This window comes from Podarcis liolepis (assembly GCF_965112155.1).
Source record: "Podarcis liolepis genome assembly, chromosome: 2".
Lineage (NCBI taxonomy): Eukaryota > Metazoa > Chordata > Lepidosauria > Squamata > Lacertidae > Podarcis > Podarcis liolepis.
Window position 1 is genome coordinate 128,691,291 of NC_139555.1, and position 21,049 is coordinate 128,712,339.

At 48.5% G+C, this 21,049-nt stretch overlaps 2 protein-coding genes and 2 long non-coding RNA genes across 5 annotated transcripts in view; 2 read left to right on the top strand and 2 right to left on the bottom strand.

Annotated features, from left to right (window-relative positions):
- The window catches only part of LOC310702311, a 28,594-nt gene extending 9,173 nt beyond the window's left edge, over window positions 1-19,421 (bottom strand). Inside the window, exon 1 of the long non-coding RNA XR_014523447.1 lies at window positions 18,836-19,421. This is a non-coding gene — a long non-coding RNA (uncharacterized lncRNA). The remainder of the gene's footprint in view (window positions 1-18,835) is intronic.
- The window catches only part of LOC310702297 (uncharacterized protein), a 636,573-nt gene that overhangs the window by 509,582 nt on the left and 105,942 nt on the right, over window positions 1-21,049 (top strand). The gene's annotated exons all lie outside the window — the stretch shown is intronic.
- LOC310702288 (uncharacterized protein) overlaps window positions 1-21,049 on the top strand; it is a 165,169-nt gene that overhangs the window by 125,445 nt on the left and 18,675 nt on the right. The window contains exon 1 of one of the 2 annotated variants that reach the window (XM_083493696.1): window positions 20,649-20,833. The exons of the other annotated variant lie outside the window; for it this stretch is intronic. The gene's annotated coding sequence lies outside the window, so the exon portion shown is untranslated. Of the gene's footprint in view, window positions 1-20,648; window positions 20,834-21,049 lie in introns of those variants that run through there. 2 annotated transcript variants of the gene reach the window in all.
- Window positions 9,875-10,425, bottom strand: LOC310702309. The gene is made up of 3 exons (XR_014523445.1): window positions 10,321-10,425; window positions 10,070-10,236; window positions 9,875-9,985 (listed from the first exon to the last, which is right to left on the bottom strand). It is a non-coding gene; the product is annotated as an uncharacterized lncRNA (long non-coding RNA).

Below are 21,049 nucleotides of genomic sequence, written 5' to 3' on the forward strand. Positions count from 1 at the left end.
CGAAAAGCTATCAGGAACACAATAAACTGCATACGGTAGTGTATTCAATACGGACTCCGACAAAGGACCCCGACTGGATTCCCCTCAGGGGGCAGGGAAACTTCGCCCATTCCTTTGTTTATGGAAATGACTCATGTGGGGAGGGGGAAAGGTGGTCCCCGCCAGGTGTCAGGATACTCGGATTACCTGGGAAGCTCCTCCTTGACTCCTCCTGTCCTTTAATAAAATCATGATGTAAATATGATGTAATTCTGGGGGTGTAGTCAAGGGGATTAGTGGTTAATAAAAGTTGGGGTCTCCCATTGTTCGGGGCTTCCATCTTGCTTCACCTCGTGGACGGTGGGAGTCCTGTCGCGACAGTCTTTCTTAAATAAAGACCGAGCCTACTGGCTGCTGTTTTGCTCTGACTTGCCCTGGTCGGTGTCTTCCTTTGTCCAAGAGAACCCTCGGATTTTCCGGTAACACTCTGAACTGGGATGAGTCCCAGAGGGAGGGGCCGCCCCCCTGAGCAACACGTGCTCCCCCTTCTTGAGCCCCCCCCCCCGGTCGCGTGTGGGTTTCCTTCCTCGCCCGGGACTCTTCCTCCTCCTCCGTCCCTTTTCCTGGGGTGAGAAGCGGCTCCAGAAGCAGGAAAACCCGTGTTTTGGGGGAGGGGGAGGGGTCTCCTGGCTGGGAAGCCCCCCTCCCTCTCTCTCCCTCCCCCCCTGAGCTGGAGGGTGTTCCTTGGGGGGGTGTCTGGAGGGAGCCATTTCTGAGCCCAAGGCACCTCCCGCCACTAGGCAGCCCTTCGCCTCTTCTCCCTCCCAGCCTTTCCTTGGGATGTTGGGGGAGGGGGAGAGCCAAGGCAACCCCCCCCCATGGACCCCCCCCTGTCTCCCTTGCAGTTAGTCTGGTGGGGTGTGGGCTCCTTGGGGCAGAGGGAGGGAAGGGGGGCAGCCCCTAGAGCAGGAAAACTGAAGGCAGGGAGAGGGAGGGGAGGACTCGGCTTGGCAAGGGTTAAGAGGAGCAGAGCTGGAGTCCTAGAGAGGACAGGAAGTGAAGGCGTAGTGGAGATCCCCCCCCTCCCTCCCTCCCTGCCTTCTTCTTCTCTCTCTTTTGCAAAAGCCCCTCCTGGACTCTGGTGAGTCTCCTCTCTCTTCCCCTGAGGGTGCAATGGGGAGAAGGGGGTCCCAGGGGGCAGGGAGAATGAATGGGGGTCCCTGCTCAGATCATGCCTGGGGGGGGAGAGACCCCCAAGTCGGGGAGCAGAGGGTCCTCCTTTGTCCTCTCTGCCAAGCCAGGGAGGGGCCAGTTTGCAGGAAATATGCAGCTCTGCTCTTCCTTGGGATCCAGGCGCTGATTCCTTTTGGGGGGAGGGGGGGCTTTGGGTCAAGGAAATAAACCCCCTTCAGAGGGAGGGAAAAGTCACCTTTGGGAAGAGAGGCTGCAGCCAGAGGGGAACATTCCCACGTGGGGGGAGCACAGGGAGAAGAAAAGCCCCTCTGCATCTCCAGACCACTTCCTGTGTCCCAGATGCAACAACACATGTCTCTCCCCCAGATCTCACTCCCAAAGACACACTCTTCCATTCCCTCCCCTCACAATGCACAATGGGGCTTCCCCTCCCCACCCCCTCCTGGTGCCCCTTGAAGTTGGCTTGAGGGCAGGGGGAGGGTCCACCCCAGCAGATGAAGGGAGAGGAGGTCCTTCCATCTGGAAAATGGGAATGCTTGCAAAGATTTCCATGAAGATGAGTGCCATATAGATAATAAAATATTATTTTGTGGAATTCCCCCATTTACACAAAGATTAATACAGTGGTACGTCGGGTTTAGAACTTAATTTATTCTGGAGGTCCATTTTTAACCTGAAACTGTTCTTAACCTGAGGTACTATGTCTGGGTTAGTGGAGTCTGTAACCTGAAGCATCTGTAACCCAAGGTACCACTGTACTCATCATTTAAAGAAACAACAAAATTGTTACAGAAAAGAACAGAGCAACGTGTAGAATAATATCATCTTTCTTCTCCCTGTTTCTCTTAGGGTCCAGTGTGCTTTGAAGACGTAGCTGTTCCTTTCACAAAGGAGGACTGGGCTTTGCTGGATCCTGACCAGAGAGCTCTGCAGAAGGACGTCGAGGAGGAGAATCCTGGGATCGTGGCCTCTCTGGTAAGGCTCCCTGCTGGATCATAAGATCAGCTTTGAAATTCCATACAGATCTCTGAAGGACAAACCTCCTCTATTTTGAGGGAGCCCCATAGCGCCCCCTGCAGCATCTGAGATGTTACCACACCCACAACTCTCCATAGGAGATGCATCTCCTGTTCTGTCTGGGAATATTCTTCCACCAGTCCTGCCTTTTCCAACCAGGATGAGGCTGCTCTGAGCTGCCCAGGCCTTCTTCCATGTAGGCTTCAGAGATCTTAGGGACGTGGAGGTACATCCTGTCTAATTCTCTTTTTCCCTTTCTACATTTGTCTGGCTTCGTTCTTTTGGTGAATCTAATTTTCCATGAAATATTTCCTGCAAGGGACTGTTTAGAATGTGGAAAAAGCTTCACCTAGGAAACCCGTCTCAATTTCCATTAAATAAAACACAACAGGGATAATCATAGAATTTTAGAAAATGGTATAAGGCATATGGTATAACTGGTATTAGGAAACTTCATGAGGAATTAAGGAGAAAGATAGCGTTGACCCGGAGTAGTTACAACATTTATGGTCTCTCCCCGAGTGCCAGGGACCCTCCTCCAAAGAGAGCTTTTTTTTGTCAGAATTATTTCGTTTTCCCATTTTTTGGCAATTAATTGGCAATAAATGTTCTCACTGCCACTGTGGCATAAAGAAATATTTCCTTATTTAAAACATCTTTATCAAATTTTCTGTTATTGCCTCACAAGCCGTAAAATTCCAACTCCCCTTCCATAATTTCCCCCATGATGTTAATTGAATAGGTTTCCCTAAATCCATAGCCAATTTGATCATTACCGCTTTTACTTGTTCATCCATATCCTCCCACTCCAATAAGATTCCATAGATTTTAGAAATTACTTTTGTTTTGTAGTAATTCTTTATCCAATACTGAAATTGCAAAACCCTTTTTCTTGACAGCTTTGAAGACCTCATTTATTTGGTGATACTGGATCCACCCTGTTAGGTGGTGTTTTATTTCCTCCCGCAGTTTGGCCAAACTCATGCTGGTAGCTTCGAGAACACTGTCCAATCATCTCGTCCTCTGTCGTCCCCTTCTCCTTGTGCCCTCCATCTTTCCCAACATCAGGGTCTTTTCCAGGGAGTCTTCTCTTCTCATGAAGTGGCCAAAGTCTTGGAGCCTCAGCTTCAGGATCTGTCCTTCCAGTGACCACTCAGGGCTGATTTCCTTCAGAATGGAGAGGTTTGATCTTCTTGCAGTCCATGGGACTCCCAAGAGTCTCCTCCAGCACCAGAATTCAAAAGCCTATAAGTTAAATAAGCAGGGAGACAAAATACAGCCTTGTCGTACTCCTTTCCCAATTTTGAACAATTTTTTGCAATTTGGTTTCTGGTTCCTCTGCCTCTTCGAAATCCAGCTTGCACTTCTGGGAGTTCTCGGTCCACATACTGCTTAAGCCTACCTTGTAGAATTTTACGCATAACCTTGCTAGCATGTGAAATGAGTGCAATTGTGCGGTAGTTGGAGCATTCTTTGGCACTGCCCTTCTTTGGGATTGGGATGTAGACTGATCTTCTCCAATCCTCTGGCCCCTGCTGAGTTTTCCAAGCTGGCATATTGAGTGTAGCACCTTAACAGCATCATCTTTTAAAGTTTTAAATAGTTCAGCTGGAATACCATCACTTCCACTGGCCTTGTTATTTGCAGTGCTTTCTAAGGCCCATTTGACTTCACTCTCCAGGATGTCTGGCTCAAGGTCAGCAACCACACTACCTGGGGTTTGCGAGACATCCATATCTTTCTGGTATAATTCCTCTGTGTATTCTTGCCCCCTCTTCTTGATGTCTTCTGCTTCTGTTAGGTCCTTACCACTTTGGTCCTTTATTATGGTAATCTTTGTACAAAATGTTCCTTTCATATCTCCAATTTTATTGATGAGATCTCTGTTTTCCCCCATTCTATTGTTTTCCTCTATTTCTTTGCATTGCTCGTTTAAGAAGGCCCTCTTGTCTCTCCTTGCTATTCTTTGGAAATCTGTATTCTATTTCTTGTAGGTCTGCCTTGGATTCGTATCACGATCATTCTATCATTTTTCAGATTGCATCCCAGTACAGCTTTTGCCACTCTTTTCTTGACTACGAGGGCCACTCCATTTCTTTTATGGGATTCTTCCCCACAGTAGTAGTTATGATGGTCATCTGAACTGAATTCGCCCATCCCTGTCCATTTTAGTTCACTGATGCCCAGGATGTCAATATTTATTCTTGCCATCTCATTGTCACCACATCCAACTTAACTTTCAGCTTTGGCCCAGCCGTTTCATCAGCTCTGAATCTACTTGTCCTTGTCCTCCGCTCTTCCTCAGTAGCATGTTGGACGCCTTCTGACCTGAGGGGCTCATCTTTCAGCGTCATAACTTTTATATGCCTGTTGCCTTTGTCCATGGAGTTTTCTTGGCAGGGCTACTGGAGTGGCTTGCCGGTTCTTCCTCCAGGTGGATCAGGTTTAGTCTAAACTCTCCACTATGACCTGTCCGTCTTGGGTGGCCCTGCACAGCTTAGCTCATAGCTTCTCTGAGTTATTCAAGCCCCTTCGTCACAACAAGGCAGTGAAAGTGGCCCAATTCAATTCCATATTTTTTCTTTCCCCCAGTTTTTGCTTCCTGAGGTGAAATCCACCAGGGGGTTTAGGTTCTAAGACCACTTTATGTTTTTCCTATACTCTATATATCAATTTTCTTGTTATATGATTCAAAACTGATTTCTTTCCATGTTTTAATATAATTGTCTTTAAATAGATTGGTGTTTTCATTTGTGAGCCAGATTCCCAAATACTTAGTTTTATTTACTGTTTCCAATCCTGATATTTTCTTTAGTCCTTCTTTTTCCTGTGTTGACATATTTTTTTGCTAGCATACTAGTCTTATTTTTATTTAATTTAAATCCTGCCACTTCCAAATTCAAGGATTTTCCCTATTATTTCTGGTATGCTTTCGTCCAGATTTTCAGAAGTTAGAATTACATTGTCTGCAAAGGCCTTCATCTTGGGCGACTTCTTCCCCCTTGTTAGACCTTTTATGCCTTGGTCACTCCTTGTTGTCATTGCTAAGAATTCTAGTACCGTAATAAAAAGTGGAGGCAAAAGGGGGCAGCCTTGCCTGGCCCCCTTACTTACTTTAAATTCTTCTCTTATTTCACTATTTAGTATCAATTTGGCTCTCTGATTTCAATATATTGCCTCAACACCCCTAAGAATATATTCTGCAAGTCCTGCTTTTTCTGTATTTTTTTCATGAATGTAATGGTTCTAGGGGTTCCTCGTGTGTAAGCCTGTGCCAACACCTGGCTGGGTTGCCTAAGTGAACCTTTTCTGTCCGGACAGCCACTCACCCGTGGCTGTCTCAATCGCTGGCAGAATCCGTCAGTGGGCGTTTCTTAAACTTCTTCCAGCAAAGAAGCTCTTTGACGCCTAGTCTCCTCCTACTTTCTCTGCGTGGAAGCCTTCTGCGCAAGGAGGGCGTGGGCAGCGGAGGACCCCTACTCTCGCCGCTGGTCCCAGGCAAGGAGTCATGGGACCGCCTCGCCGCTTCCCCCATCTGCCCCCCTTCTCCACTGGTGCTACGCTGATTCTCTTCCCCAGAAGGTGGGCTGCTTCGCGCGATCCCTGGACGCTCTCTGGAATCCCTCTGGCTTTTGCTCTCTCCCTCCAGCCCTGATGGCAGTTCCCTGACAATGAAGCTCCAAGAGATGTTGTCGAAGACCTATTCCGTGTCTATCAGCATCAAAATGGCTTTTTTATCTGATCTTGCTTCTAAATATTCTAAAATATCAATTATGTTTCTCATTTTATTGTTCATGTGTCTGCCTGGTAAGAAGCCAGCCTGATCTCTGTGTATTATTTCATTCAATACTTTATTTTAACCTGTTAGCTAGGATGTTAGCAAATATTTTATAATCATTATTGAACAATGATATAGGTCTATAATTTTTGATTAGTGTTGGATCTGCTCCTTGTTTGGGTATCAGTGTGATAAGTGCTTCTTCCCATGATTTTGGTATTCTTCCTTCCTTTAAAATTCCGTTCAGTACTGTTTCCTTGGTTCTGATAATATATCTTCTAACTTCTTATAAAATGCCGCCGATAATCCATCCGTACCTGGGGACTTTCCTATCTTTGCTTTTGAGATTGCTGCACCTCCATCATCACTGTTGGTAAATTTAGTTGTTCTATTTTCCAATCTGCTATTGTCGGGAGTCTATTTTGTGCTATGAATCATTCCATTTCCTCTTGGTCTTCTTCTTTTGCACGGTAAAACTTCCTATAGTAATTTAATTTTTCTTTGCATATTTCTTTAGGATCTTCAATTATTTTTCATTTCTCTATTACTCTCTCTTCTTATTTTTTCTTTAATTGTCATGCAAGTAGCCTACCTTATTTTTTTCGAACCACTGGAGAGGTATAGAAATGGGGCTTCTGTTGGGAAGGGGCCGCCCCATTTGTGCTTCTCCAGGGGCAGGAGAATCCCTGCAGGGCCTCTGAGGCTGCCTTTCCTTCTTCCTCTCTCCCAGGGACCCTCCAGCTCGTTTTGGCTCCTTGACTCCTCAGGAAGGATAAACGGAACAGATTCTGCAAAGCTAATGAGAATGGAAGGGGGAAGATGGACGGATGACCTGGTCAGGTTGTCTCCTGCATCCCTCCTCTCAGCCTCTGAGCATTCCCTCCCAGGGACCTCCGAGAGATCTGGTGAGTCCCAGGGGAGGGGAGATGGGGACCTAGATGGATGGAGCCAGAGAGGAATTGGAGTGTGGGGGGAGGCAGACAGGTGGATGGAGATGGAGAAGGGGAGCACCTTTTTGGGCTCCTCCACCTGCCTGCCTTCCTGCGCCTTTGTCATCTGCAGGCAATTTGAGCCAGGAATAGATCACAGCTCCCTGCCCGACGCGATGAATTGGCAGGTCTATCTAAATGTCTAAAACCAGTTCTGTGATCTGAATGCCCTACCAATGTCTGACAACTCACTGATCCTGCTTTGCAGTTTGAATGGAGATGGGGCCTCTGTGTATTGTCTTTTTCTTTTTGGAATAACTTCTTATTTGCTTTTAAAAACAAGGATCATAGGACCAATAAATGATACAAATATGAAGACTAAGTCTTCGCATGCCATTTGCATATCAGAAATAGCAGAATAAATTTGCAGGAATATCTAGTAACTTATGGTTCATCATTAGTGGTCGGTGTATGAGTTCTGGGTTCATGCATTGGTTTGAACTGAGTTATAGTCACTTTTCCTCTTCTGTTGCTAATGAAAAAATACAGAGTTGGTCTCCTCATGGACATGGGTGGGGGGTTCAAAGTGAAGAAAGTGATTTACGTATAAATTTAAATTTAGACCGACTAGATTGAGGCAACAGCTGATGGGGAGTGTTCAGGTGAACATGTTGCTGTTTGTTTCACAGACAAGGTGTAGATGTTCCATACATACCTGTATGTGATGAACTTCAACTCTTTGGCTGGAGACCAACAGCGTCTGGCATTCTAACATCCAGACGGTGAACCCAGAATGGAGGGATATCAACTGTTTCCTCTGTGAATGTTCTGCGTCTAGTCATGCCTTTTAAAACAGTGACCAGGCTTCTCTGAACCACCCAGGCCTTCTTAAATGCCGGCTTCAGAGTTTTTAGGGAAGTTGATGTAAATTCTGTCAGGCTTGTTGTTTTTGCTTCTGTTTGCATTTGATTGACCAAAGACATGACTGACCTTGGAGATGGAGTGGATTCCAGGGTTGAGCCAGAACAAAATCCATTCCAGATAAAAGCCAAGCAATATGTCAGTAAATACCAGCCAGAGAAAATGTTTGGAAAATGCTCTATAGATGGTATCTTACGCCGGCAAAATTGGCTAAAATCTATAGATCAGAAAATAAGACATGCTGGAAATGTGGTGAAGTGGAGGGAGACCTCTACCATATGTGGTGGCAATGCAACAAGGTGAAGGTTTTTTGGGAAGCAATTTATAATGAACTTAAAAAAGTTTTTAAATATACTTTTCCCAAAAGACCTGAGGCCTTTTTGCTGGGAATTATGGGTAAGGAAATAAAAAATGAAGATAAAAAAATATTTCTCTATGCCACCACAGTCGCAAGAATTATGCTGGCACAAAACTGGAAAACAGAAACTATACCTAACGTAAGTGACTGGCAGGTCAAAATGATTAACTATGCCGAGCTAGATAGATTAACAGGCAGAATACGAGACCAAGACGACCAGAAATTTCAAAAAAATTGGAGTAAATTTTGGAAATATATTGGAACGGATATATAGGAGGAACTGGCGGTATTAGAAAAACTTTATCAGCTAATAATTATAAACTTTAATAAACTAATTACGCAACCCGGGATTTATTTGATACTTACCAAAAGGGTGAAGGGAAGTCAAAGGCTAAGTAGAGCCTAATGTTTATATTATTTTTTTGTATGATTGTACGCTTACTTTTTGTATAGCATGAAAATAGGATGAATAATTTATGTTAAAATGTTTATTTTTGTATTTCTTTGTCCTTTTTTCTTTTACAAATTCTGAATAAAAATTTACTTGCAAAAAAAAGGGAAGTTGATGTAAATTCTGTCAGGCGTGTTGTTTTTGCTTCTGTTTGCATTTGATTGACCAAAGACATGACTGACCTTGGAGATGGAGTGGATTCCAGGATTGAGCAAGAACAAAATCCATTCTAGATAAAAGCCAAGCAATATGTCAGTAAATACCGGCCAACAAAGACAGTGAAAACTATAGAGAGGCCCCACATCTAGCTATTTTTAGTTCTTCCTCTATCACAAGCATTAATTGACTTGGTTCAATGATCTGGAGCTCCATTTCTTCCTGAGGCTCTAATTCGCTTCTCTCTTCATTGCAGATGGAGATGAACTGGAAGGGAAGAACAAGGGGGAGCACAACAGAATCCACATAGCGGAGAAGTCAAATAAACATTCAGAGTGTGGAGAGAACATCCGTCCGAGCTCCCAGTGCACCTCCCGTCAAAGAAAGAGCTTCATTCGAAGGAATAGCCTCACTTCACACAAAAGAGGACAGAGCAGGGAGAAATTGTATCAGTGCTTGGAATGTGGAAAGAGCTTTAATCAAAGCGCACATTTCACTTCCCATCAAAGAATTCATACCGGGGAGAAACCCTATCAGTGCTTGGAATGTGGGAAGAGCTTCAGTCTCAGGCACCATCTCACTTCCCATCAAAGAATTCATACAGGGGAGAAACCCTATCAGTGCTTGGAATGTGGGAAGAGCTTCAGTCTCAAGCAAAATCTCACTTCCCATCAAAGAACGCATACAGGAGAAAAACCCTATCAGTGCTTGGAATGTGGGAAGAGCTTCAGTCTCAGGCACTATCTCACTTCCCATCAAAGAACGCATACAGGAGAAAAACCCTATCAGTGCTTCGAATGCGGGAAGAGCTTCAGGGAGGGGGCCAAGCTCACTTTGCATCAAAGAACTCATAAAGGGGAGAAACCCTATCAGTGCTTGGAATGTGGAAAGAGCTTCAGTCAGAAGGTGAATCTCACTTCCCATCAAAGAATTCATACAGGAGAGAAACCCTATCAGTGCTTGGAATGTCGAAAGAGCTTCACTGATAGCTCCAGTCTCACTTCCCATCGCAGAATTCATACAGGAGAAAAACCCTATCAGTGCTTGGAATGTGGAAAGAGCTTTAATCAAAGCGCACATCTCACTTGCCATCAAAGAAATCATACAGGAGAAAAACCCTATCAGTGCTTTGAATGTGGGAAGAGCTTCAGGGAGGGGAACAAGCTCACTTCCCATCAAAGAACTCATACAGGAGAAAAACCCTATCAGTGCTTGGAATGTGGGAAAAGCTTCAGTTACAGGGCCAATCTCACTTGCCATCGAAGAAGTCATACAGGGGAGAAAACCTATCAGTGCTTGGAATGTGGAAAGAGCTTCAATCGGAAGGATAGTCTCACTTCCCATCACAGAATTCATACTGGGGAGAAACCTTATCAGTGCTTGGAATGTGGAAAGAGCTTCAATCGGAAGGATAGTCTCACTTCCCATCACAGAATTCATACTGGGGAGAAACCTTATCAGTGCTTGGAATGTGGAAAGTGCTTTAATCAAAGCGCACATCTCACTTCCCATCAAAGAATTCATACTGGGGAGAAACCCTATCAGTGCTTCGAATGTGGGAAGAACTTCTGGGATGGGAGAAACCTCACTTTGCATCAAAGAACTCATACAGGGGAGAAACCCTATCAGTGCATGGAAGGTGGAAAGAGCTTCACTCATAGCTCCCATCTCACTCGCCATCAAAGAATTCATACTGAGGGGAAACCAAAAAAGAGAAATAAAACAAAAAATATTAAACAATCCTTACAAAATACAATTGTATAGAAAAGAGAAAGGGGGGGTATAAACTAAAAATACTGTTTATGACATTTGTATCATATATAACATATCATTCGTCAACCCATAGAAAGGCAGGCTCCCCCACTTCTCCCCTGCGTTACCCCCTCTTCTCCCCATATCCCACCCTGAGAGATCCTTCCTTCCCTGCGTTCCTTTCAGGTCCCTCGCACCTCCAACTCTCCTCTTCCTATGTGTGTCCTCCTAAATTCAAAATAAAGGAATCTTAATAGAAAATATTAAAAATATAAAAAATACAAAAAAAATGATGATGATGATTTATTGATACCCTTGTAAGGAGAATCAGAACTTACAGGGTTAAACAGTTCTGAGTGACATCTCACATTCTGAGGCGTGGTTATGTTCACATACGGGAAACTTTCTTTGTGTGAAGCTCTTTCCTTTTTGACTGAGAGGCGAGAAGATGCCAGCCATTTCGCCGGGCTGATTTATGATGTTTTTCTACTCATTAAAGACTGTTGGAGATCAGAAAGAAAGCTTGCATTCAGTCTGATTTATTACCCACACAAGGCAACAGTTTTCCTGCCACTGCAAGGACTCTGCTAAATAAGAGAGCCGAGGGGGCTCATGTTTTCTGTCGGCATGGATAGTGATGCAGCAAGAAGCGTACTGGACGCCATCTTATCTTCATAGGTTATGGGAAGGCAGCTGAGCTGGAGCCAGTTGGAGCTTTTGCCTAATGTTTTGAAGCAGAGAAGCTCGCTGGGGAGGATCTCATCTTCAGGACCGGGTGCCAGGGAGCTGCTGCTACGTGAGTACGCTGAGCCCCGGGGGAGAAGATGGCAGACGGCCAGGAGTCATATTCCGTCCCTTTTGAAAAAATGGCAGAAATTGGGAGGAGTGGTCCAGGAATCTGAAGGCCTGGCTGGTAGCCAAGGGTCTGTGGGAGGCGGTCCAAGGGCCTCCACAGCAAGCTGCAGCCGGTGCTTCAGCTGCCCATGCTTCGCAGAGGAGGAATCAGAAAGCCCTGGGAGCTACAGTGCTCAGTTTGGAGGGCTCATAGCTTCCTTTGGTAGAGGAGCTTGAGACTGCTCATGAGGCCTACCAGGCACTAGAGAGAGTGCACCACAGGACCACAGCTGGGGCAAAAATCCACACTACCAGACGCTTGTTTGAGATGAAGCTGCGTCCTGGTGATAGCATCAGACAGCATGTAACTGAGATGCTTTCTGTTTTCAACCAGCTGAGACTGTTGCAAGTCAACTTTTCTGAGGAACTGAAAGTTTATATTTTGCTCAGCTCTTTGGACAAAAGTTATGACAATTTGTGTCTAACTTTGGAATCAATGAGTCCAGCCGATCTTACGCTTCAGTATGTGACTGGTAGCTTGTGTGACGAACAGGAACGCCGACTCAGAGAAGGCCGTGCTGGCACAGAGAGCCCTGCCGGGTGCAGAGGGGGGGCCAGGCCAGCAGAGGGCACAGTTCAGGCTTTTTCCACTTGTCGCTGTTTTATCTGTGGGTCTGTTGACCATCTGCGGAGAGCCAGAGAGGCTGGGCAGGATGTCTCCAAGGTCGCTTCCCATGGCAGTCAGCCAGGTTTCCATGGCAGCCAGTCCAGGAGAGGAGGTCAGCATGGGAATGCAAAGGGAGGACGTGACACAGGGAGTGACGGTTCTTATCAGCTTGCAGCTGCCTCCATGGCAACGCTACGGGACAACTCCAGTGAGGGCAGCATGCTATGTTGGGTCATCGACTCAGGAGCCAGCCATCATCTGATGCCAGTGCCACCTGGTGGTGAAATGTGGAACTGCAGGGCTGTTTCAACTGGAAAAACTGTCGTTTTTGCTGATGGCTCACAGAGACATTTAACCACTGTTGGCAATTTGTTTGTTTCTTTTTTACAGGCGGAGCTGGAGGTCTACGTTGTTCCTGGAATGAAATGTTGTCTTTTATCTGTATCTTCTCTTTTACAGGAGGCGTATAAGGTTTGCTTTGAAAATGATGTCTGTTCTATTTCCAGGGGTGGGAGACAACTGGTCAGTGTTGCATGTCAGAACAACCTTCGTTCTGGAGACACCTCTGGAGGGTAAGAGGGACGCTGAGACAGCACAGGCTAAGTGTGTTAACGTTCCCACTCATGATTCATGTGCTCATTTGTGGCACAGAAGAATGTCGCATGGCTGTTGGAAAGATATCCAGAAGTTGCCTGAATGCACTGTAGGTTGCAAGATGAAACCATGGGATAAATTCCTAGATTGCAGGGCATGCAGAAGGGCAAAGGTACAAAGGTGCAGTTATCCCAGATCGGAGAGGGTAACCACAAAGCCTTTTGAGCTTGTGCACACAGACCTAAGTGGTCCCATGCCAAGGCCGAGTCTGGGTGAGGCCAGGTTTGTGCTTACGCTGACAGATGATTTTACCCAGAACGGGTGGTTCTTCTCACTGAAACAGCAAAGCGAGGCAGCGCAACTGATCAAAGACTGGGTTGCGGCGGTGGAACTACAGTTTTCCACCAAGGTGCAGAGTTTTAAGAGTGACCGAGGTGCAGAGTTCTCTGGGTCTGCTCTGCAGAGTTTCTTCCGCCAGAAGGGAATACGTCACAGGTTGACGGGTGCTGCTTCTCCTCAGGAGAGTGGCATGGCGGAGCGCAGGAGCAAGGCACTGGCTGAAACAGCTGACGCTCTATTGTTTGACTCTGGTTTGCCTCAGAGCTTTTGGGCTGAAGCCTGGAGGACGGCCAACTTCACGATGAACAGGTCCTATAACTCTGTTGTAGGTGACACACCATATTTCTTGCTGCACCGGAAGAAACCGAAGGTGCATTTCTTCCGTGTGTTCGGTTGCGAAGCTTGGGTGCTTGTGCCAAAGGCTCAACAAAAGAAAGGTGACCCGAGGTCCCGGGAAATGATCTTTTGTGGGTACGAGCCTGCGACAAAAGGGTGGAGGTTTGCCTATCCAGAAGGTGATCAGTCCAGGCTTCTAATCAGCAGAAATGCTGAGTTCTGTGAGCAGAATGGTTGGTCAAGGATCCTTGCGAATCCTGACGTTCTCTCAGAATGTCTGTCTGATTCTGAGGAGGAGAGAGAGTCAGAAGCTAAACCTGTTGATGAGGACCAGGGTCAAGAACAGGGAGGGGCATCTCCACAGGTTGTTAAAAGAGAGCCCAAGAGTGAGCCTTCGTCTCCCGTTAGCAAAGTGCAGGAGGCCCGAAGATGCAGTAAGTCAGAGGGGGAGTCTTCTGGTATCAGTGACACACCTGCTGGCCCCAGTGGGTCAGAGGGGGCACCTGAGACAGTGCTCAGACGTTCCGCACACACCACAAAGGGGGTACCACCTGAGAGGTTTCAGGTCACCAGCGTGTGGGTTGGTTTCGCACAGTGCGAACCTGAGAGTTTTGAGGAGGTTCAACAGTTGCCTGAGACAGAAGCCAGGAAGGGGCAAGAGGCAATGGGAAAGGAGTTGAACTCAATGAGGTCTTTAGATGCAAGCAGGCCGAGAGCTGTGCACAGACAGATAGACAGATGCAAGGTTTTGGCAAAGAGCTTGGTAAGAAGTTCCGGATGTCTGACTGTACAGAGGTCAGAACGCCCATGGAGTCCAACTCTGTGAAGGGTTGTGTTTGGGGAGAGTTATACTCACAATTTCCCTCAGGATGCGAGACGAGAGGGGGTGTGAGGAGAATCAGAACTTATAGGGTTAAACAGTTCTGAGTGACATCTCACATTCTGAGGCGTGGTTATGTTCACATACGGGAAACTTTCTTTGTGTGTGAAGCTCTTTCGTTTTTGACTGAGAGGCAAGAAGATGCCAGCCATTTCGCCGGGCTGATTTATGATGTTTTTCTACGCATTAAAGACTATAGGAGATTAGAAAGAAAGCCTGCATTCAGTCTGATTTATTACCCACACAAGGCAACAGTTTTCCTGCCGCTGCAAGGACTCTGCTAAGTAAGAGAGCCGAGGGGGCTCATGTTTTCTATCGGCATGGACAGTGATGCAGCAAGAAGCGTACTGGACGCCATCTTATCTTCATAACCCTTCCCCTCTGGCTGGATTTCCCCAGTCACTCTGGGCAGCTTCCAACAAAATATTAAAATACAGTAATGCATCAAATATTAGAATAGAATCATAGAGACCACAAGGGCCATCGAGTCCAACCCCCTGCCAAGCAGGAAACACCATCAGAGCACTCCTGACATATGGTTGTCAAGCCTCTGCTTAAAGACCTCCAAAGTAGGAGACTCCACCACACTCCTTGGCAGCAAATTCCACTGGCGAACAGCTCTTACTGTCAGGAAGTTCTTCCTAATGTTTAGGTGGAATCTTCTTTCTTGTAGTTTGGATCCATTGCTCCGTGTCCGCTTCTCTGGAGCAGCAGAAAACAAGCTTTCTCCCTCCTCTATGTGACATCCTTTTATATATTTGAACATGGCTATCATATCACCCCTTAACCTCCTCTTCTCCAGGCTAAACATGCCCAGCTCCCTTAGCCATTCCTCATAAGGCATCGTTTCCAGGCCTTTGACCATTTTGGTTGCCCTCCTCTGGACACGTTCCAGTTTGTCAGTGTCCTTCTTGAATTGTGGTGCCCAGAACTGGACACAGTACTCCAGGTGAGGTCTGACCAGAGCAGAATACAGTGGCACTATTACTTCCCTTGATCTAGATGCTATACTCCTATTGATGCAGCCCAGAATTGCATTGGCTTTTTTAGCTGCCGCGTCACACTGTTGGCTCATGTCAAGTTTATGGTCAACCAAGACTCCTAGATCCTTTTCACTAGAGGAGGGAGAAAGGTTGTTTTCTGCTGCTCCAGAGAAGCGGACACGGAGCAATGGATCTAAACTACAAGAAAGAAGATTCCACCTAAACATTAGGAAGAACTTCCTGACAGTAAGAGCTGTTCGACAGTGGAATTTGCTGCCAAGGAGTGTGGTGGAGTCTCCTACTTTGGAGGTCTTTAAGCAGAGGCTTGACAACCATATGTCAGGAGTGCTCTGATGGTGTTTCCTGCTTGGCAGGGGGTTGGACTCGATGGCCCTTGTGGTCTCTTCCAACTCTATGATTCTATGATTCTATGATTCACATGTACTGCTCTCAAGCCAGGTGTCCATCTTGTATTTGTGCCTCTCATTTTTTTTGCCCAAGTGCAATACTTTACATTTCTCCCTGTTAAAATTCATCTTGTTTGTTTTTGCCCAGTTCTCTAATTTATCAAGGTCGTTTTGAAGTGTGATCCTGTCCTCTGGGGTGTTAGCCACCCCTCCCAGTTTGGTGTCATCTGCAAATTTGATCAGGATGCCCTTGAGTCCACCATCCAAGTCGTTGATAAAGATGTTGAATAAGACTGGGCCTAAAAGCTTCCCTAAACAGGGCTGCCTTCAGATGTCTTCTTAAAGTCTGGTAGTTGTTTTTTCCTTTGACATCTGCTGGGAGGGTGTTCCACAGGGCAGGCACCAAAAAGAAAACTCCCATCTCCATCTGAAAATCATCTGTAGCAACAATTATTCATAATTTGCACTCCAGAATAAACCCAGCTGTATTTAGCATACAGTGGTGTAGTGGTTAAGAGCGGTAGATTCGTAATCTGGGGAACCGGGTTTGCGTCTCCGCTCCTCCACCTGCAGCTGCTGGGTGACCTTGGGCCAGTCATACTTCTCTGAAGTCGCTCAGCCCCACTCACCTCACAGAGTGTTTGTTGTGGGGGAGGAAGGGAAAGGAGAATTGAGCCGCTTTGAGACTCCTTCGGGTAGTGATAAAGCGGGAGGGATATCAAATCCAAACTCCTCTTCTTCTCCTCTTCAGCAAGATGACACATTCCCTTCATCTCCCTCCCTAGCCCAGCTTTCAAATCTTAACCAACTCAGACAGTGCAATATGACTCTTATAATGATCGTCTAATAATCCAAATTAGTATTTCTCCAGCTTCTTGGTCCAGTTTCTATAAAGCCTTTGAAAAACTGTCCCAACAAATCTCATCCAAGTCACAATGGAAAAATCTGGTCTCTTATAATGTTCATCCAATCCTGCTTCCTCTTCTTTCTTCTTTCCCTAATCTTTGGACTTTTTAATCCACTGGGGATGGGGAAGCAGGCATCTTAATTCCCTTTCCTCAAACGAGATCATAGCTTGCATTGTTCACCGTTTCTGGAGTTCATAAGATCCGCAGAGACGTGGGAACCCATCCTGACCCATTGGTCCGAACAGTCTCTTAGCACCCTGCCAGCCACCCCATCTGGGCCCATAGCCTTCCTCGTGTTTGCCTCCTTTCATATTCGCCTCGCTTCTCCCTCTTCCACCCTGACAGCATTTCCTGCAGGTAGTGAGGCCAATAGCTCTGACATCCCTGTTGGAGCCACTGTTGGTGTCACCTCAAATCGGGCAAAGAAGGTCTTCAACTCTCCACCAAGGAAGCCGTGCTCTCTACCACTGATGTATTTCTCGATTTACCGTATTTTTCGCCCCATAAGATGCACCGGCCCATAAGACGCACCTAGTTTTTTGGGGGGGAAATAAAGGGGAAAAAAATTATTTCCCCCCCAGGTGCGCTGCGCTACACCAGGAGCTTGGGGCGTGCGGAGCTCAGCGCGCCCCAAGCTTCTGCGTGCCGGCAAGGTCTCCACTAGCGTGGGAGAGCCGGGCGCCTCTCCCAGGGCTAGCGGACCCCTGCGCTAATCCAGAAGCTTGGGGCAAGCTGAGGTCAGCGCGCCCCAAGCTTCTGCGTGCCGGCAAGCAGTCTGCTAGCCCTGGGAGAGCCACGGGGCTCTCCCAGGGCTAGCGGATCGCTGCGCTACACCAGGAGCTTGGAGCGTGCTGAGCTCAGCGCGCCCCAAGCTTCTAGGTGCGCGCAAGCAGTCCGCTGCCGCCCCAAGCCTCGCGCACCCGGTGGGACCTCCTGCCGGGTGCGCGAGGCTTGCAGGCATTCGCCCCATAAGACGCACCCCGATTTCCCCTTCATTTTTGGAGAGGAAAAGGTGCGTCTTATGGGGCGAAAAATACGGTATAACCAGTCAGATGTTGAACTCCCTGCCACATTTGTCTAGGATCATGATTTCTCAGATGGTCCTCGATTTTTCCTCTGTACTCCGCTTTTGCTTTCCTGATACCCCTCTTCAAGTTCGCTCTTTTTATACCATACAGTACCCGATCCCCAGTTCTAAAAGCAGTATTTCTGGCTTCCAAGAATCTCCTAACCTCTCCCGTCATCCAGGGCTTCCTGTTCGGATACAACTTAACATACCTTTCTCTGGTGCATTTCCTGTGCCGAATCTAATATAATCCAGGACTGTTGATGTAGAAGTTTCTAGATCCTGATGGTCGAACATATTCCAATCGGTCTCCTGGAAACAGTCCTGCAACTGCTGAGAGGCTCCCTCAGGCCACACCGTAACCATCCGTGTTTGTAGCTGGCCTTGTTTCCTGAGGGGTGTGTATACTGGTGTCAGAAGCAGGGACACATGATCTAAACCACCGAGGTGCGCCTCATATTCCCGTCCAATGTTCGTATACGCCTTCTCAAGAGTACTTTCTCCCCTTATTGCACACTCAATGTGCTGATGGGATTTTGGGAGTACTGCCCTCACATCTGTGTGAGTGAAGTCCCCCAAAATAATCCGCGCTGCCTCCAGGTATCTGCTCAATTTAGCATTGATGTTTTCATGCATACTACTCATGGCCCTGCAGGCATTTGCAGAAGGTGCTAGATAAGAAAGCTGCAGAGATAGTGCAGGATAGTGCGCACCCCGGAAATGATCTCTTTCAGCTTCTGCCTTCTGGAAGAAGGTACAGGGTTATAAAGACTAGGAGAGCCAGTGTGGTGTAGTGGTTAAGAGCAGTGGACTCGTAATCTGGTGAACCGGGTTCGATTCCCCGCTCCTCCACATGCAGCTGCTGGGTGACCTTGGGCTAGTCACACTTCTCTGAAGTCTCTCAGCCCCACTCACCTCACAGAGTGTTTGTTGTGGGGGAGGACGGGAAAAGGAGAATGTTAGCCACTTTGAGACTCCTTAGGGTAGTGATAAAGCGGGATATCAAATCCAAACTCTTTCTTCTTTCTTTCTTTCTAGGACTAGCCGCCTGAAAAACAGTTTCTATCCAAATGCAATTTTGGTTTTAAATACAGTGCAAGGTAGTCTCTATGGGAGTATATTATCTTTAATTATGGGGTATCAGAGTTTTTAGGGGGCTAACCAGGTTGGGATAGCTGGGATAGGAGGCTTGTTGGTTTTTGAATGTCTGATGTACAATTTTTCAATTTTGTTGTTCTGTATGGGACAATGACCATAAAGGTTTATCGTATTGTATTGAGACTCACCTGGAAAGCGCCATTTCATGTTCCTTTCCCCACTTGCCAGGAGTCTGAGCTCCATTTGGGGTTCCTCCTTCTGCACCCCAAGGTTCCCCCAAGGCCTTGGGGAAGGAAACTGAGGCAGGCTCTGCTTGCTCCCCAGGGCCCTTCGGGGGGGTGGCTGTCTCTTCCTCTGGCCATGGCACCCCCAGGAAGCCTTGGAAGAAAGGCAGGAGACCCTCAGCAGAGAACAGCCAAGTCCGGTTCTTCTCCGCAATGGCTTCCTCTTCTGAGAGCTCCCTCTCTTTCTTGTCTGGGCTGGACTGGGAGGACCCCAGTTCAGCCAGTTCCCTAGAGTCCCCCCACTGCCTCCAGAGACCCACAGGGATCAGGAGTGGGAGCGACCTCTCCTGTTCAACTCCCGCCTGAGGGGGAAGAACAGATGTCTTGGCCCATTTGGGGGGCAAATGAGGGCCATCCAGAAAGGGCTCCTGGGACCCCGAGAGGCCAGCAGGGGAGTCTCCAGCCTCGTCTGGGGAAGAGCCCCCCTTTCCCCAAGGCCTGCAGGTGGAGCCCTTCTCCTAGCGCTGACTCTTGGGGTGACCAAGGATGCTGCTCCGGGGGGTCAGACTCCCCTGAGGGAACCCTCCACCTCTGAGGGGATACAGCCCTTCTTATTATTACTACTACTACTCCTGTTATTCTCTCCTCCTCCTCCTCCTTGCGCCTTTTCCCTCCTGGCCCCCTTCGCAGACCCAGGCGGATCCCCCAAGGCCGCTTGCCTGGCCTCCTCCGTGGGGCCCACATGGCGGGGAGAGAGGCTGCCCTGCGGAGGCCAAGCCATCCTGGCAGGGAGGCGGCTGAGGGCCAAAGGTGCCGGGAGGAGAGACCCCGAGAGCGTGGGACCCCCGAGGCCCACAGGGGAGCCATGGCGTCTCTGGGGAAAACAAAATGGCGCCCCTCCTCCTCTTTCGGGAAAGGGCGGGAAACCCCTTCTCCTCCTGGCCCTGCCGCCTCCTGGGCTCCTCCTGGGCCGGCCTGGCCACGGGGGGGGGGGAAGGAATCCAGCTGCCCCCCAAATAATGGGGGGGGAAGAGGAAGAGGAAGAGAAGGAAGGAGAAATGAAGGAGAAGCTGGGAAGGGGAGCAGCCATGAGGGAAACTCAGAGGAGGGAAAACTCCCTCAGGAAAGCGGGCGAAGGAGAGGAGGAGGAGGCCCCGGGGAATCTGAAAGGGGATTGGCCAGCTGCCCAACGGAGAGGCCTCTGATTGGTCCAGCCCGGCTCTGGGGCGGGAAATGGGTCTCCTGACTCCAGGAGGTTCTGGGTTTCAGGCAGGAGACGCGGGGAAAGGAAGGCCGGGCTCCCTCTGGCTCTGAACCGGAGTCTGGTCCCCTCTCTCCACCATCCTGCTCTCCCCCTTCCTTCTTCATGCGCCCCCCTCCTGCCCCCCCGGTCACGTGTGGGTTTCCTTCCTCGCCCGGGACTCTTCCTCCTCCTCCGTCTCTCTTCCTGGGTGAGAAACAGGAAAACCCGAATTTTGGGGAGGGGGAGGGGTCTCCTGGCTGGGAAGCCCCCCCTCTTTCCTCCCCCCCCCTGAGCTGGAGGGTGTTTCTGGGGGGGGGGTGTCTGGAGGGAGCCATTGCTGAGCCCAAGGCACCTCCCGCCACTAGGCAGCCTTCGCCTCTTCTCCCCCCCAGCCTTTCCTCGGGATGTTGGGGGAGGGGGAGAGCCAAGCTAACCCCCCATGGACCCCCCCCCGTCTCCCTTGCAGTTAGTCTGGTGGGATGTGGGCTCCTTGGGGCAGAGGGAGGGAAGGGGGGGGCAGCCCCTAGAGCAGGAAAAGTGAGGGCAGGGAGAGGGAGGGGAGGACTCGGCTTGGCAAGGGTTAAGAGGAGCAGAGCGGGATTCCTAGAGAGGGCAGGAAGTGAAGGGGGAGGGGGCAAGGTCATCCAGAGCAGAAGCCCCTCCCTCCCCCTCCCTTCCTGCTTTCTTCTCTCCTTTGCAAAAGCCCCTCCTGGACTCGGGTGAGTCTCCTCTCTCCTCCCCCTGAGGGTGCCATGGGGAGAAGGGGGTCCCAGGGGGGCAGGGAGGGGGCATGGGGGTCCCTGCTCAGATCATGCCTGGGGGGGGGGAGACCAAGCATATGAACAGGGAACCAGAGAACCTTTTGGGGAGGGAGATTTGGGTCAAGGAGAACTGGGAAGGCAAAGAAACCCCCTTCAGGTTTGGGGAAAAGTCAC